The sequence below is a fragment of the Spermophilus citellus genome (assembly GCF_964194105.1).
Source record: "Spermophilus citellus genome assembly, chromosome: 2".
Lineage (NCBI taxonomy): Eukaryota > Metazoa > Chordata > Mammalia > Rodentia > Sciuridae > Spermophilus > Spermophilus citellus.
In genome coordinates this window covers 162,733,478-162,749,834 of record NC_138183.1, presented here as the reverse complement: position 1 = coordinate 162,749,834, position 16,357 = coordinate 162,733,478, and the positions used below count along the sequence as shown (strand labels likewise).

At 41.0% G+C, this 16,357-nt stretch overlaps 1 pseudogene across 1 annotated transcript; it reads right to left on the bottom strand.

Moving 5' to 3' along the window:
* Positions 1–14,502: 14,502 nt before the first annotated feature.
* LOC308642328 (inhibitor of growth protein 1-like) lies at positions 14,503–15,559 on the bottom strand (annotated as a pseudogene). The gene has a single exon. The product of its transcript is annotated as an inhibitor of growth protein 1-like (transcript).
* Positions 15,560–16,357: the final 798 nt, after the last annotated feature.

The following is a 16,357-nucleotide window of genomic DNA, read 5'->3' as shown; positions in this document are numbered from 1 at the left end:
TGCTTAGGGTATACTCTAATATGCCAGATGTTTAAGATCAAGTGGGTCAAATCCAACCTTCTTTCTGTCTACCTTAAAAGTCAGCTGAGATTCTTCAGAGATCACTCTTGGGAATGTGTGTGAAGCCCTTGGCTCCTTTAGCTTATCTCTACAAGTGGTGCCATCCACCAGGATGAGTCAGAGTCTTGCTGACCATATATGGCTCCTCTTGGAAGCAAAAGGAATATTTCCCTCTCCAATTTCCCTCCTCTTTGCAGAATGTGCACTGGTCAGCTTCCTGTTCTTTAGGGTCCTTTCTATCTCTGTAATCAGCAGATCAGGTGACTCACCAGAGCTGCAGGGCCCAAAGAGGGGTCCCATCATTCTCTGGGTCCTGGCTGACCTTAGAGGGCAATGGCCAAAATGTTGGCTGCTCTTTTCTTAGCCCTTTTTACTTCTTTAGGTTTGGTCTCCAAATTTTTGGTTTTAAACACCCAGCAGATGAGTTTCATCAGTCTTAAAGTGAGAGTTACAGGTTATAATTTTAATATCTATAATTTTACAGTTACCCCTGTCAATTAACTAGGGTTACTATTTGTACTGGATGTCAGCATTATGTACCATTGGTCCTATAGGTGATGGCTTATTATCTCAAGTCAACTCAAGTTGTTTTATTAGAGGCAGTATCTCTGCAAAACACTCACAGGCAACAATTATAAATGTATAAGGAAAATACAAAGTGAAATTAACAGAGCAAAAAATGTGTAATTTATGTAATAGCTATGGACCAAGAAAAATTATTTTTATAATCTTTTTTTTAAGAGAGCGTGAGAGAGAGAGAGAGAGGGAGAAAGAGAGAATTTTTAACATTTATTTTCTAGTTTTTGGCGGACACAACATCTTTGTTTGTATGTGGTGCTGAGGATCGAACCCGGGCTGCACTCTTGCCAGGCGAGCGCGCTACCGCTTGAGCCACATCCTCAGCCCAATTTTTATAATCTTAAACCTTCATCTAGTTATATATTTTATTCCCTGATTATTCTGAGATCACAGTAATATTTAAAACAAAAATTGATCTTTTGAACCAACTTTTTGAGCTCAAGTATACCCTATTTTGGAGCCATTCTAACATGGAGTAAGGTGAGAGGCAGAGTCTTATCTTGTCATGGTGTAAACTAATCAATAAGATCAGTAAGAGTGTAAGTTATAGTGTAAGGGTCAGGCGAAAAGTCGGAGAAAGAGACCACCAAGAGACTGACTTATGCAAATGCAGAAGGGGATTTATTGAGGATCCAATTCAGCGCGCTGAGGCTCTAGGCTCACTCAAGAAGTGAGAGCAGCCCAGAGCCCAGAGCAGAGGCTAAGCAGTGCTTAAGTACACTTTTTGGGGAGGGTGGGGGCTTTGAATACATCAGAACAAATCAGCATGAGGCACGGGAAAATTGAACAACAACTCTCTACATGATTAGCACATTCATTGGCAGGAACAGGTCGGGCGGGGGTGATTGGTCACTCCTAAGCAGGTACACATTCAAACTGATTGGTTCGGGCCCTGTATGCTTATGTGACAAACTGCACAGGGCCCTAGGCTAAATGGCCAGTAGGGCGTTGTCTTAACTATCTCAGGAATTTCAGGTTCTGGGTGTAGCAGAGGAACTTTACATGCCCGGTCTTTTACATTTTAATTCAGGCTTTGCAGCTTAGAAACTTTACCCTTTCAATAGGTTATAAAGTACTAAAAAATATAGATTATAGGTAAAAGATAAGTGAGATAATTATAAAGCAAGAACTGTCATAGACAGGCCTAAGACTCCATTTTGCTGCCTGCTATAAAAAAACTGTTATAAGAGCTGTTTCTGAGAAACTGAAATGAAAGCTGTCTTATAAAAATTGTTTTCCTGTACTTTGTACCCCACAGAATGTAATCAACTCAGGATATAGTGATGATCATGGTAATCTACATCCTGGGTTTGAGTACATTTATGGGTCTACATGACTTTAAAATAGATTATAGACCTCACTCAGCTGAAACTCAGGATATGGCTGTCTAGCCACTCAAGTAGGAACAAACTTTATTTCCGAGCTCACGTGAACGCCACCCACGCAGCCCTTCCAGGAACTCCACACACCAACCGGAACGCTCTCCACTGGAACTTCACCAACCAACTCGAACTCTCCAGGAATCCCCTTGAGAGCTCAACTGGAATTCAATGGGAACTCTGCGAGAACTCAAAAGTAGTGGGCGCCCAAGGCAGCAGGAGCCACCCTATTGCTGGACAGCAGGGGTCTATATACAACTGAATACACAGCCTGTTTCAATCCAGCATCATCCAGTCACAGCAATTATACACAGCTTAACTTAATCATCATCATCTTAATGGCTCACCTCTCAACCACTCCTTCTGGCAAAATGCCATGCGCCATCCCGACTCAGCTGTGGCTCTCAACAGTCTAACACTTGTTCGGACCCAAGACACAATTAAGCTAACTGTGTTTTTTTAGCCTCTGTAACTTGCTTACTTACATGACGCTGAGGAAAGCCCCTGAGTTGGGCTGTCATCCTTAAATTCCCAAGACACAGGCCAGGAAATTGCTGCTTTCCCACAGAGCATTAGTATCTACGGGTGGGAAACAGTCCCTGGACAGGTAAATAAAGCTCTCTTTTGTTTGAATTCGAACTTAGATTGTTTTCTGAGGTGGCTCCCCATAACAATCTCAGGTAAGGCGGGGCTCTTGACAAATAACACAATACAACATTACATCTGAAACATGAATCAAACAAAGGCTACAAGAACTTCTAAGTTTCTTTTTGTGAAAAAAGTAGCAGAATGTTCCATGTTTTACAATGTCACCTTTAAATAGGTCAGGCTCTCCATATTACTTTCCAAAAATACTTTTAAATTCCTAGTTGAGTGCGAAGGGTAACACAAAATTGTATATATAACTTATTGACAACAGGTTATTTTATCCAACTACAAAACTGCTGAGGGCCATTGCCAAGTAGAAATGACGCATCGAAATTTCCTTGCTAGCGTACCCCATGTTAAATGGATTTGGCTGTTGACATTGCATGTAAGGTGACCTTGCTCAAGGAAGGCGGATCCGGGTTTAGAGCTGATCAGGTTTGAGGAAGTATCCCGGTCCTTGGGTTTAGGTCCCGGTTTAAGACAATAGGGGTTTTAGGGAAGTTGGAGGTTGAAGATTATTGCTGCCGGGATTAGGGTGTTCCTGCTGCTTGTTCCCGTTGAGTTCTCGTGAGATTCAAAGGAGATTGGAAAAAAAGCCTCCTGGAGTAGTTGAATGGGGGGAGGAGAACTGGGATTGCCCCAGAGAGTGTGTGGAGGCCGGTGTGAGTTCGGGAATAAAGAATTGCTGTTTGAATCTACAAGGCTGTGTGGTGGCTCGTGATTCTGTGCCAAGCCAAGACATTGGCACAAAACAGCAAATGACATGAATAAATACCAACCAAATTTGTTATTTCTATATAAATCCAAGACTATTGCTACAGATAATTATTGCTACAGATAATAACTATTGCTACAACTTGGTAAAGTGCTCTCCCCTAAGATTTACATTTAACTAAGTTTAACTTTTAAATACTTTAGATTCCATAGTGTATGGTAACTATAATCACATGGGTTAGCAGTGCTAGCAAAAATCAAAGGATAGCCTTAAATCAGGAAACAGCATAAATGATCAGAAACAGATAAAACAGATAAAAGACAGGTTTTCTAATTACAGTGTAGCCTTTCTGTGTCAAACACAAAGTATAAAAGAGAGCTTGGTTTTATTGGTTCCCTTGCCAGTAAACTTTCATTTTATATTTTTACATAACAAAGTCAAGGTTTGGATAGATATAATTCTCAGATGTATACTTATATCTAGTCACATATATTTAGGGTGTCAACTATATTTTTATAGCCTAAAATAAGTTTAACAGTCACAAAGTAATTATTTAAAAGACTTTAAAACAAGTACAAACCCTAATTCCTTTAAGACTTAATTTCCTTAAGTAATAAAATCTAAGAGATACAAGAAAATTTCTTAATAGATAAAGAGTAGATCAATGTTTTAGACTTTGTTTCATATTAGTACATTAAAATGTACTAATATGAAACAAAATCTAAAACATGGATTTGATGGACTGTACTAATTACAGCCAATTTAAGCATAAATACAAACTTTTTGAGATTTATCTTCCACAAACCTTCTGCAACTTACTAAAACATTTGCAACTTGTTTATATTGTTTGTTTTGTCCTCTCTTTCATCTTGGACTTTAGCACAAAAATATTACTTTACCAGACAACTTTTCCAGAAACTTTTACCTTCTAATTTTCCATACTAAAGTATTTCCTTACCTATAACTTTGTATTATCTTTTATAGTTTTGGACCCTTTCTTAATTCATATTCTGAAACAATCCTTATGAATGTTATCTGTATGTTTAATTTACACAACAAATTTCATTCCAGAAAGGATTGGACAATCCAGCATATAGAAATAGTGTGCCTTCATCTTTTTATCCCAGGTGAAATCAAGGGGTTGGAGCACAGGATCTTTCTGAGCCTGACCTGTCTCCCTTATCATAATTACAATGCCATCAAGTTTAAGCCAGCTCCCCCCACTGTCAATTTTACTGGGAGGCTCCTTTAGGGCCTTTTTTTCTATACTAAGCATATTGATATGCAATGAAGGAGGAACTTTCAATCCTTTCCTTTAGGCTTCATTGAAGATCCCTTTGCAGAGGTTGCTACAAAACACAGGTTCGCCTTCATTCCTGTCTTTTTCTTTTCTGGGTGCAGTTATTTATTCTGTCAGTGTGCCATACATTTAGTTTGATGTGATACTGTTATAGCAAGAACAGATTGGCCTCAGTTATGGATGTCTCCTAGCCAAATGGGTATCCTGTTGGATCTTAAAAGGGGAGACTATTCCTGTCCCCAGGTTGTAAACTAAAATTGATGAAACATACTGCCACATCCTTTTGAGGCTGGGGGACAAAAAGACAATCAGTGTAAGTAACAAATGATTGGGAAAGAAAGATGGGTCTGATTCTGAAGGAAATAAAATATTAACACCTTCAGGACACTCTCCCCCTGCTTCAGGGAACTGTTCCTCCCTGCAGGGAGTTGTAGGAGTTGTTAATTAATGCCTCCTGGCTGTTCCCTTCCTGCCTGGATCACTCCATCTTTGGCCCACCTTCTGGTCACCAGTCATGTATGCAGGATGGAGGGGAGGAGAGAGCATGAGAACAAAGGAACTCTAAATGTATAAAAGAGCAGGACACCCAGCTGTGGGGCTCCTTCTTTGCAAAGTCTATCTCTGTTCTATCCTCTAAATAAAACTTGCTTTCAACACTTGTCTCTGTGTTTCTTTGGTGTTCAATCTTCACATCTGGGGAAACAGAACTCTACCCTGACTGATTCTCATCACTGGTATCACTTTGTGGCCAACAGCCTCCACCCTCACCCCATGGGCTAAAAGGGCTGAAAGGCAGGGCAGAGGCCAGGTTCTCTTTGCCCATTTTTCTGTATCCCCAGTAGCTTTTCTGGGACTTTTTCTTCCAGCTGTTGTCCTTGACCCACAATGAGATGATCTGCAGCTGCCTGGTGCCAGGCTGAGAAATAATGCTGGGAGAGCCAGCATTAGGTTTAAAAGATTTAAATTTTAAATCTGGCACCCTGCTATTGAAGCCAGATTTAAAGTTAGGTAGTCAGTGTAGTTAGGTAAATCGGGTCTAATACCGAGTGAAATCTAAAATGGAGGCCATGCTGGGAATGACTCAGGGAAAACACAGGACAACTCATGGAATGTTGACTAAGTCCCAAAAAGGCCCTAGGCCAAAGTCCACCTCAAAGAAGTGTTAATAAACAACCCCCAGCAAACTTAAAGATAGCCCATCACAAAGAAGTGTCCCACCCCTCGGGCCTTTCAACCTACATTCCATCACCAAAACTATAAAAAGGGGAGACAACAGCCCTTCCTCGGATTCCACCTCTTGGGTCCCCTTCTTCCTCCGGGAGAAGTCTTTTCTGCTGTCCTTTAATAAACTTCTAATTTCTACTCTGACCTTGCCTCGGCGTGCTTCTTTGGTGTTATTCTTCAACATCGGGGAAGCAAGGACTCGTCACCGGTCAACAGCGGTAACATATTGGAGGTCCCACCGAGATCTACACCGAGGTAAGCGCCTCTCTACGCACCCCATGTCTGTTTGAGGTGCATCTTTCTCTCTCTTTCTTTCTGGAGGTAAGGTGGGCACCCGACGGCTACTTAAACGCAATTAGTGCAGCCGCCACTCTTCAAGACTCGGGTGAGAGGTTTCCCGGCCTAAGCAGCTCTCAATCACCTGTTCGGTACAGAGCAGGCATGTTGGGTTCTGCGGAAGCCGCTTCCAACTTTTCTGTCTGGGCCCAGAGAGCAATTGGCGTGAGTACACAGTGTCCCTAATCCCGGTCTGCCTCAGATGCGTGGAGGTGGAGGAAGGAGTTTGGAACAACTGCGGAATTCCAGTCTGGGCTACTCTCAGGCATTTCCAAAGGTTCCTTTCTCTTGAGCCCCCTTCCGACAGCCCTCAGGGGTATCTAGGGTGATCGGTAGATGAATGGCACTGAGGGAAAGCCCCAATCACATTTGCCTCCGTATGGGCTAGGCGCAACACTCCCAACTCCGCATCCATTCCTCCTGGATGCTTCCCTTCCTTCGCAGGTCAGAAATGTTAGCAATTCAGGTTGCAGGACTGAGAAAGGCATGAGATAATCAGTAAAATCTGCCCAGGTTCCCTAAGATGCATAGGTAACTTTTACTAGTCTGTTTTACTGTCCAATGTTTAAAATGTGCTGTGTTCCTTAAGCTGCTAAGAGAGGCATTTTTAGAATCAACTCCTCCGGTAATCTGCTACCTTACAACCAGTAGATGTCCCTTAACACGTAGGCGGCTACTTAGTCTACAGAGCAAAGACAACAAAAGAGCACAGGATTCTCTTTTGCAATGGGTCTTTAGTGGTCAGGAGGAAAGCAGTAAGGCCCTTAAGTCTGAATCCTCCCAGGGTCTCTGGCACAGGGCAAACTGAGACCCTAGCACTTTGCTAAAGGGGACCAGAAACCCCTTGGCAAAAGCAAGGTGAGAGATGGGTTTTCTGGACCGTTTAGGAAGCTCAAACTTAGGGAGACATCCCTAAAGAGAACAGTTTTCTCTGGCGCAGCGTGGGCGCCTGAATCCTGTTTTCTTATCACTCAGACGGGAGCTTCTCTCTCTCCAATACGCCAGGTGGACCACTAGCCTGCGTATTGAAAAGTTGGGATAAATTTGAACCTCAGATGCTCAAGAAAAAGCGCCTCATTTTCCTGGCCTCAAATACGAGAAACCTGGCCACCAGAGGAAAATATCAATTTTAATACAATTTTACAGTTTGATAAAATTTACAAAAAAGGAAATGGTGTGAGGTGCCGTATGTTCAGATTTTCTTTGCTCTAAGGGAAAATCCTAAATTATGCCAACAGTGTAAGGTAGACTTAGCTATGATATCTGCCATGAAGAGAAAAAATCTTGGACTCACTGAGGAAAAAGAATCAAGAGAAAAATTTTGGCCGATCAAAGTACATACCCCCTTCCCCCTTCAAGACCTAAAGCAGAGTAAAAACTGACTCTACTGGAAAGTTAGGAGATATGCCAGATTGCCTAGGATTGGATCTATCCAAAGGAGCTAATCTTGCAAGTGAAAGGGAAACTGAGGAATTCCCAGCAGCTGCCAGAGCCATTTTCGCTTTGGGGAAAATTTCCTCATAATTTCCCTGCACTTAAGGATTACTCCACCTAAATGCAGTAAAGTCAGTCACACTGAGACCCTTGATTTTACACCTATAGTTGCCCTTATGTGAGAACATCTGGTCCACTCATGGGAAATCTAAGGTGCCACTGATAAGAGTCATAATTAAATGGAAGTTCAAAACCTGGAGAGATTTTTTTCTTATCTGGTCTGTTTTAAAGGTTATTATAGATTGTTTCTTGGGGATAATCTAGGCTAAATGTGTGTCTAAAAGATGTTTCATTGTAACATCTGGTATCTAAATGAGTTTGAAGCATTGCGTAATCTTGCAGTTAAAAGTTGGGGTTAGTTAATTGTTTAGTTTGTGATTTCAGATAATTCATGCCAGAGAACTTAAATACTTAGGATAGAAAATTAAAAGAACTCTACTTCCAAGTTGGCAAGTAACTCCCAATCATTCAGTTTTATTTTTTCATCAATTTTTGAACTGGGTAGCCTAAGGAGATTTCACTAGGTATACAGTGCATTGATTTGGGCAAGGATAGTAAATTATGATTTGGTATCTGTTTCTCTCAGTGTGTAAGATTTAGGAAAAAAGTGCTGAATTAAAACGTCGGTCTGGCTTATTGAAATGACATTAATTAGCAACAGTCTTGGGAATTTTCAAAGCTTAATTTTAGATATACATGGTAGTGTGTGGATTTTTTCCAGGTGATTTAATGTAACTTAATACTACTTTAGGAACTTCAGAACAAAGAAAGTAGCTTAATGATCCTGAAGGAATTTCTTCTGTGGTAGCTTTTATATTATCAAGAAAGATCCTATTTTCAGTTTTGTGTGAGCAAGTTTTTCTAGTGTAGGAAGATATAAAGATGAAATTTTGTAAATTGTATCTTAAACTTTTACCATATTTTCAACTTCCAAACCTGAAAATTGTGACTTATGGTTAAAATGCCTTAGACGTGAAGTTTCTGCTCAAAATTCCAGTTTTCCCAGTTCCTTCCAGACCTCAGCCAGGACTTAAATTGATATGCAAATAGAAGAAGCCTGGAGCACTCAGTAGGAGACAGATCTGAGGCCCAAGGAAAAAAAAAAGTAAAGGTGTCTTTTACCTGAACTCAAACTAGATTAAACCAAAGAGTAAATTGTATGGCATTTACTAATTACTGGCCGGTCAATTTTTTCTAGGACTTTTGCCTTTTCTTAGATTCTATGTTTTTTTTTTTTTTTTGAGCTCATGATTTTTATCCTACAGACAAGTTAATGTTTTTCTGATAAGTTCTATTTTTGATCAACTGGAGTTTTTTAAACATTGCAATGAGATTTCACCTGAGAAGGCTGCAAGGCCTTTTGTGTTATGTGTTACACTTGTGTTATGTGTTGTATGTCGGTATGTCTGTGTGTGTGTATGTCCATATATCATGCAGTGATATGACAATTGACAGATGAGGAGCACTCATGAAAAATTAAAAATGGATCCAAATATCTTTGATTCACGTGATTCAAATGGCTCAATTTAAATTGGGTAAACAGATGAAAGTAAAGATGTCTTTAAAATTAAGCTTATAAGTTTTTCTAGGTGTTCAAAAAGGCCTTAATAAAATGTTAAATCTGCTTAAATTCAAAAATTTACAAGTATTGTTTCAAAATGTGAACAGAAAGAGGTTAACAGATGAAAAAGAGAAACTAGAAGGTTCTAGGTATGGATTTAATAGAGGGAAAGTGTGTTTCTGGTTAAGAGTTTAAGTAATTAAGAGGTTTAAGTAAGTGATGAAGAAGGTCTGTGCAAGTTGGTTATAAGTGTAAGTTTTTGAGCAAGTAATCTTAAAGACATTAAACAGCTGGTTAAACAAGTGCTGTTGTTTTAGAGAATTGTGCTATGTTATTTCTTTAAAAGCTAAACTTGGTTAATATAAAAACATCAATGTAATTGGTGCCATTAATGTGTTCATATCTTCCAGGTATACAAGTCTGTAAGGTAGAAGCTTTAGAAAGAGCATTATATCAAGCTGGTATTTTAAAAGTGTATGGTAATTTTAGGCTTAAAAGAAAAACATGTTGGAAATTTATTTATATCACTTGTGTTCTATAACTGTACTTATTATCAATAAGTTATGTAAAGTTCCATGTTACTTTTTACACTGAGATACAATTTAAATGTATTTTTAAGTTAATGAGAGCCTAATCTATGTAAAGGTTTTATTGCAAAACAAAAGTACTTTGCTACTTTTCTACAAAAGGTTAAAAGCTTTCAGCCTTTCTTTAATTCATGTTTTAGATGTGATATTATGTTGTGTTAGCTAATATTCATGTGAACTTGAGCAACAATTTATGTAGGCTTTGTAAAATGGTGTCTAAAAAGCAAAGATCAGCTTCAGAACTATAGTATTTAAGATTTATGAAGAGCCCCACCTTACTTGAGATAAGGCTCTATGTCCCATCTCATGTGAAAGTGACTATGAAAGAAGTAGGCTAGATTTCAGTACATTTAAGATTGTGTCCAAAAGTTGGTTTTTGTCACGATTGCCAGGATCTCAAACAGGGGATATACTCCACCAAAATTCAAGGTAGCTATTATATGAACTAAATGTTTTTACTCTTGATAAAATTATCTTGTAGTTTTCTTATGATTTAAGATTGCCTGTTAATGTTTTGCAGAGGTACTGATTTAAGAACACACAACCTGGGTTAATTTAAGACAAGAAGTTATCACCTACAGGATAGAGAGATAGACATTAAAGCCCAGTACCCTTAATATAAGGCTGTTAACTTATTTTGCTGGATGTTTAAGATTAAGTTTTAAAATTAAAAATTTGGCTCTTGCCCTCTGAGTCAGTCTGAATCAGGGAATAGGGACTTCTTCAAAGGGCTCTGCAACTCTAGGCCACATAACCTCCCGATCAGGGAGATTAATGAGACCAGTGGAGGACAGGAAGCCAGTCAGTGCATTTGCTGTGAAGAGGAGGGTCATCAACAAGGGAAACATCCCTGATGCTTCCGAGGGAAGCCACATGGTCAAGCAAGGCCTGGACCCATCCTAGCACAAATGGCACTAGCAGAACTGAGAAGCTGCTGTGAAGTTCCCGAGGACTCCCATAACTCAGCTGACTGTTAACAATAGATTGAAACAAAAGTCAGTTTGACTTGCTTCATCTTAAACACTTAGCAAAGACAGTCAAAGCCAAGACACAGCTATTCCTGGACATTTTAATAATAATGATAGTTAAATGAAACTTCCATAAATAAGTAAACTGGAGGCTACAAAAGAGATTCTTAGACAGAAATGCCTGATAACTGTCAAAGGGACTGCTAGAGTAGTTTTAGTCTAAGGCCTTTATTTCTAACCAATGCAGGTAGGCTTGATGTTTGCTAGTATGGCTATCCAGCCCTGTGTAGCAGAATTAAAGATTTTTCTATTAGACACAGAGGTCGTACTAGTAAAAGGATTTTGCAGGATCAGATGGCATTAAATTATTAGACTATATCCTAAAGGAAAAGACATCTGTAACCCTAAATGTTGTGTTGACATCCCTGACATTTCTGGCAATGTGGCAAATATCCTTAAAGATTTACATGCTCAGATAGAAGCCATGTCCTCAGCAATATTGTCGTGGAAACAGTATCTTAACTCTTAGTTCCTGGTACTGCCTGATAGAAAACGTTGTTGATCTTTGTCTTGGCCATTATACTCATTGGCATATTTCTGTGCTGTGGCATTTCTTGCTGTATCAATCTGGTTCCAGTACTAATGAACTCTTATTTCTCTTATAGACCACCTATCACTCGAATGGCCCTCCAGCCTATTACTTCTCAATTGGACTTTTAGCATGGACCACTCGATAGACCCGATATTTTTAAAAGGGGACTCCAAACTGCTTGCCAACATCGCCCCTTTTGTCAGCCTGAAGAAGCCAGAAAGATCTTCTTTGCCCCCTTTCCTTACAGCAGTAAGGAGTTCCCAAATTAGAGGGGGGAATGAAGCCAGATTTAAAGTTAGGTAGTCAGTGTAGTTAGGTAAATCGGGTCTAATACCGAGTGAAATCTAAAATGGAGGCCATGCTGGGAATGACTCAGGGAAAACACAGGACAACTCATGGAATGTTGACTAAGTCCCAAAAAGGCCCTAGGCCAAAGTCCACCTCAAAGAAGTGTTAATAAACAACCCCCAGCAAACTTAAAGATAGCCCATCACAAAGAAGTGTCCCACCCCTCGGGCCTTTCAACCTACATTCCATCACCAAAACTATAAAAAGGGGAGACAACAGCCCTTCCTCGGATTCCACCTCTTGGGTCCCCTTCTTCCTCCGGGAGAAGTCTTTTCTGCTGTCCTTTAATAAACTTCTAATTTCTACTCTGACCTTGCCTCGGCGTGCTTCTTTGGTGTTATTCTTCAACATCGGGGAAGCAAGGACTCATCACCGGTCAACAGCGGTAACACTATCTTTGCACACCAGAGGCAGTACCTTTTGGCAACTTCAACTTAGTTCCTTCAACTTGGCTCCTGACTGTTCAGACTCCTTATCATGCAACTGCATAAATGTCTGAACATACAGAATCTCTTTCATATACTTTACCCCTGACAGACCAACTTCAACTTCAAGATTGTATAATAAACTGAAAAAAAAAAAAACATTCAAAGGCCAGATTGTGTTACAGTAAACCATCTTTCTCTTAGGCTTATACCTATAGGTAGCCCATTCAGCCAAGATCTCTTTGCTCAAGAGACTACTGGTAAGATCAACACAGCATGGCCCATGTCTTCAAGGGCCAGTAAGATACAAAAGACACAGACCAAAAGAGAGGGTCATCAAAACCAGGGCTGACCAGAACCTTTAAAACAGACAGATCTGCACATACAAATTTCTTCCACTTACTTTACCTTTCACAGACCAACTTTAACTGCAAAATTGTATAATAATCCAGAAAGCTATTCAAAACCAGATCATTACAGTAAAATATTATCTTGGACAGGCTTATACTGATAAGTGGTCCTTTCTTCAACTTACTTTACCTCTGACAGACTGTAAGGGTCCGGCGAAGCGTTGGAGAAGGAGAGACCACACGAGACTAACTCCATGCAATGGCAAGGGGGATTTTTATTAGGGATCCGTTCCAGCGCGCTAGGGCTCCATGCTCACTCAAGAAGGGAGAGCAGCCCAGAGCCCAGAGCAGAGGTCAAGCAGAGCTTAAGTACACTTTTTGGAGAGGGTGGGGGGCTTTGCATACATCAGAACAAATCATCATGAGGCGCGGGGAAATTGAACAACAATTCTGATACATGATTAGTCCATTCATTGGCAGGAACAGTTTGGGTAGGGGTGATTGGTCACTTCTAAGTGGGGTACACATTCAAACTGATTGGTTCTGGGGCCTGGATGCCTACGTGCCATGTTACCTGGAGCCCTTAGCTATTAAACAACCAGGGAATCAATAGAGATATTTACTGAGCAGCTCCCGCATTGTCCTAACAACTTTACAGAGATAACAAGTTCCGGGGATAGCAGGGGAATTGTAACAATAGGCTTTTACCTTTTAGCCCAGGCCTTGTAATCTAGAAGCTTTACAATGCCCTAGTCTTTTACACTTTAACTTTAACTTTAACTCAGGATTTTGCAGCTTAGAAATTTTACCTTTACAAGACGAACTCCAATTGCAAGGTTATACAAAAAAAGACACAAAAAGAGAATCAGTGAGGAGAGAGAAGGCAGGGAGAGAAGGCAGTTCCCCAAAACTATGACCAACAGACAGAAACCTTTAAAATGAACAGCCAAGATATTTCCCAAAAGACTACCTATAGGATCAATGCAGTATTGGTCATGTCTTAAATGGGGCAGTAATAGATACAAACAAAACAAAAACATAGACAACTAGAGGGAATTCTCAAACCTAAGACCAACAAACAAATGAAAACCTAGAACAGACCAGAAGGGAGTAAATATCCCTAGGTTCTTGAATATTGCTTAACCATGACTCCTACACCAGTGGCACCACAGATGTCCCCACAGAAGGGCCAGATGCTCCCACAAAGAGGAACCAGATGTTCCAATGAAGAGGAATCATATATGCAGAATCAATTGTCTTGGTGTGCAAACAAGGGGACTTATCAAATGGTTAAGGAATGTTGGGACTTTACTGAGTTCAGTTTCCTTTTTCTTAAAGTGAACCATGATGGAGCAACCTTCAGGGAGAGAAGGCAGTTCCCCAAAACAAAAGGAGCTACAGCAGCTGCTTGAGATGGCTCCTTAGGCCCTCTCTTTACTCACAGGAATTGCCCTTCCAGTTCAACCTGAGGTAAACTCACCTGTCTCCTACTCTCTTGAAGTTGACTCTCAACAAGTTCACCAGCCACTTTGCATCCTCAGCATGGAGGCTGGATAACTTAGAGAGCCAGGCCTTCCCAAAAAAGCTGAAGCAGGGACTGCTCCCAGGTCCCATCTGGGGTGCCAAATTTGTTACCAAAAGCTTGGTCCTTGTCCCCAGTGCCAATCCAATAATGAGGACATAGTTTTGAGGAAAAGGAAGAAGAAGTTTTATAACTTGCTAGCAAGGGAAAAACAGAGGGTTTCTGTCCCAGAGGCTGTGATTCTAGTTTAGCAAGATTTTACATTTTTAAATCAACTAATACAATTTTTAAATTACTTTTAATTTTCACATTAAGTATTCTTTCTTTTTTTTTTAAGTGTTTAATCTGAAACCTATATTTGTAGTTCCTAAAATGCTGATCCACAGACCACTGTCTTCTTACACATATATACCAGTGAGAACAAAAGGTGGAGAGAGTCACTGCCATCCCTGTGAAGGGAACGGTGCCTTCTCCAACATTCCTTGAAAATACACATTTGACAATCCTCACACCTCAGCACAGGTGGCAATGTAATAAATACACTAGCTGGTTCTGTTTTCCCCACTACTAGTGAATGTCCACAAACTACCTGTTATAGGCTCTCTCTTTTTTGGACTTCTCCAATGCTTTGTCCATTGTTTTCTCATTTCCCCCCACCCCCACACACTTGGGACAGTACCACTTGCCCTTTGGTTTATGATTGAGTCCCACGCATGAGAAGTGGAACCATTCGATGGGGCACTCCTCATTGTCGCAACGTATCATTTCTCCATAGGAGACCTGATTGCACAGACAGTACGTGGGCTCATTTGGGTCGATGGGAAGGTCTGCAGGGGATGCCTCCCTCTCTGCTTTGGCCTTAGAGCGTTTTTCTTCTTCCAGGTCTTTGCTTTCTTCTCCTTGGGTGTTCCTAAGGTGATGTCATCATGGTCATGATTATTAGATGCATTTTCTCGATTCTCATTGTTGCGCTGCCTCCGGGAACGTTTGTTATTCGGCTTTTCTGCCTGCGTGATTGTCTCATTCTTTGCCTTATCTTGGCCAGCTTTGCCACTGTTGCCAGTGGTGTCATTGATTTCCTGATGTGTTTCAAAGAGTTCCACATGACTATCCACTTGTCTGGTCCGGTTCTCCACCAGCTCCACCATCTGACTCACAATCTGAATCTTCTCATCGCCCAGTTCCTGGCTCCGAATCAGGGCTCTCTGGATGCAGTGTAACACTCGGCGTTTCTGGGCACCATCTGTCTCTCCTTTAAATTTCTCGTAATATTCGTCCAATTCCTTCAGGATTTCTTGGTATTTCGCGTCGATCTCCCGCATCAGCGAGACGTTCCTCTGCAGGTCGAAAGGCAGAGACTCGATAGAGTCCAGGTAATCCCCCACACAGTTCACCAGGTGGATCTGCTCCCCGTTGGCAGGACTCAACATGGTTCACCCCGGAGGTCCCCGGCGACTCGGCGCGGCTTTCCGCTTCCTCCAACCCCCCACCCCCCTCAAAACAGCGCTGCAAAATGCAAAGCTCTCCCTCTCCCGGCCCCCCCCCCCTTGCTCTGGCCCGGCCCGGCCAGCGGCTACATCTGCCGGGCCGTGGGGACCCCGGCGCCTGCGGGCGCGGGCCGCGGTGGCGGAGGCTCCCAGGCTCATGCCCCACAGGCCACGCAGGCCCCCTCCCAAGCGGCAAGCGGGCGCTGGGGGCCGCCTTAAGTATTCTTTCTGAAGTAAACTTATCTGAACAACATAAACAAAGCACTTGAAACTATTAAAGTCACCCCAAAGTTCTTTAATCTGTTGGAAGGAAAGAAGAAAAAAAAAAGAAAGAAGAAAAAAAGTAAATTTCTGAGACTAGAAGAATTATCTTCTTTTCTTTTTAAGCTCAGGTTACATATCTATTATTAGAATGTAAAGGCACTAAAAATACTTCCATGCTGACAACTTTCTTTAACCTTCAATCTAGCTGTCAAACACTACAGAGTTTTGAAGCTGTATTTCTTCCTTAAAGAAGTTCGGTTTTTTTCTGATCTTATTTTTTTCTTAAGAATGGTATATATGTTTCTTTCAGATAATTTGTGGTATCTTAGTATGTTTTCTGTTACAATTGAATACCACAGACTAAGTAATTTATAAGGAATAGAGGTTTATTTAGTTCACAATTCTGGAGGCAGAGAAGACCAAGAACATGGTGCCAGCATCTGAGAGGGCCTTTTTGTTCCATGGAACATGGTGGAGGGCAGCATATGGAAGACAGAACAAGTGGGCTAGTGAGGCCA